Source organism: Schistocerca serialis, chromosome 2 (assembly GCF_023864345.2).
Source record: "Schistocerca serialis cubense isolate TAMUIC-IGC-003099 chromosome 2, iqSchSeri2.2, whole genome shotgun sequence".
Classification (NCBI taxonomy): Eukaryota; Metazoa; Arthropoda; class Insecta; order Orthoptera; family Acrididae; genus Schistocerca; species Schistocerca serialis.
The window spans coordinates 932,112,796-932,115,001 of NC_064639.1; the positions used below are offsets into that span (position 1 = coordinate 932,112,796).

A 2,206-nucleotide genomic window follows, 5' to 3' on the forward strand; every position below is an offset into this window, starting at 1 on the left:
CTCATGCATCCTAGTTGCTGACAAGAATAATATGCTGAATTATGGAAAAAAATTGAGGATGTGCTAAACGACGATCAGTTTGGCTTTAGAAAAGATAAAGGCACGAGAGAGGCAATTCTAACGTAGCGGTTGATAATGGAAGCAAGGCTAAAGAAAAATGAAGACAAGTTCGTAAGATTTGTCGACCTGGCAAAAGCGTTCCACAATGTAAAATGGTCAAAGATGTTCGCAATTCTGAGAAAAGTGTGAGTAAACATAGAGAGAGACGTGTCATATACAATATGAACAACAGCCAAGAGGGAATAATAACAGTGGACGATCAAGAACGAAGTGCTTGGATTAAAAAGGGTTTAAGACAGGAATGTAGCTCGAAGAAGCATTGATGGAAATAAAAGAAAGGTTCAGAAGTGGAATTAAAATTCGAGGTGAAAGGATATCAGTGATAGGATTCGCTGATGACATTGCTATCCTGTATGAAAGTGAAGAAGAATTATTTGATCTACCGCAGGGAATGGACAATCTAATGAGTACAAAATATAGACTGAGAGTAAATAGAAGAAAGACGAAAGTAATGGTAAGTAGCAGAAATGAGAACAGCGAGAACTTAATATCAGGATTGATGGTCACGACGTGGATGAAGTTAAGGAATTCAGTTACCTAAGCAGTAAAATAACCAATGACGGACGGAGCAGGGTGGACATCAAAAGCAGACTAGCATTGGCAAAATGGGCATTCCTGGCCAAGAGAAGTCTACTAGTATCAAACATAGACCTTAATTTGCAGAAGAAATTTCTGAGAACGTACGTCTGGAGTATGGCATTGTATGATAGTGGAACATGGACTGGGAAAACAGGACCAGAAGAGAATCGAAGCGTTTGAGATGTGGTGCTAGAGACGAATGTTGAATATTAGGTGGACTGATAAGGTAAGAAAGCCAACGGCCTTGCCGCCGTGGTAACACCGGTTCTCGTCAGATCACCGAAGTTAAGCGCTATCGGGCTGGGCTAGTATTTGGATGGGTGTCCATCCAGTCTGCCGAGCGCTGTTGGCAAGCGGGGTGCAGTCAGCTTTTGTGAAGCAAACTGAGGAGCTACTTGATTGAGAAGCAGCGGCTCGCGTCTCGTAAACTGACATACGGTCGGGAGAGCGGTGTGCTGACTGCACGCCCCTCCATATCTGCTTCCAGTGACGCCCGTGGGCTGAGGATGCCCCGGCGGCCGGTCGGTACAGTAGGGCCTTCATACCCTGTTCGGACGGAGCTTAGATAAGTAAGGAATGAGGAGGTTCTGCACATAATTGGAAAGGTATATGTGGAAAACACTAATAAGGACTAGGGGCAGGATGATGCGACACCTGTTAAGACCTGAGGGAATGCCTTCCATGGTACTAGAGGGAACTGTAGAGGGCAGAAACTGTAGAGGAAGTCAGAGATTGGAATACATCCAACAAATAATTGAGAACGTAGGTTGCAAGTGCTACTCTGAGATGAAGAGGTTGGCACAGGAGAAGAATTCGTGGTGGGCCTCATCAAACCAGTCAGAAGACTGATGACCTTTGCTAGCTTCGCATTACTCAATAGTTGAAAATGTCGGAGCACAGCTCCTATAAATCTTCACAGGAGTTAATATTTAATGTTATTTATATCCAAATAGGCACAGTTTAAGACATAAATACTTTTAGACGTCCACGTGCCGTCATCTAATATAACAAATATCGCTTATCGTACAGACCTTAAAGAAAAAAAGTATATTTTGTGACTTGACAATAAGAGGAAGACTCTTCAAACGAATTAAACATTATATATCGCCGATATAGAGTAACTGAGGCAGAATAAGGGGAGCCAACCCACATTCGGCGAGGCAGATGGAAAACCACGTAATATAAAAGAAGAAAAAACAAGTAAAGATAATAAAAAACGATCCACCACGAAGGAATGATTCAAATGGTATAGAAATTTGTAGATGTGATGTACGTGTATAGACAAACAATTGATTACAGTTTCGGACAGATTGGATGATTCATTCAAGACAAAGGGTTTCACATGGAGCAAGTCAATAATGCGTTGGTCCACCTCTGGCCTTTATGCAAGCATTATTTGCATTGGTATTGATTAATAGAGTTGTACGTCCTCCGGAAGGATGTCGTGCTAGATTCTATCCAACTGGCACTTTGGACCGTCAAAATCCCTAGCTGGCTGGAGGGCCCT

At 42.6% G+C, this 2,206-nt stretch overlaps 1 pseudogene; it reads left to right on the top strand.

The window, feature by feature from the left end:
• The first annotated feature begins 933 nt into the window (after positions 1 to 933).
• LOC126459172 (5S ribosomal RNA) lies at positions 934 to 1,051 on the top strand (annotated as a pseudogene).
• The last annotated feature ends 1,155 nt before the right edge of the window (positions 1,052 to 2,206 follow it).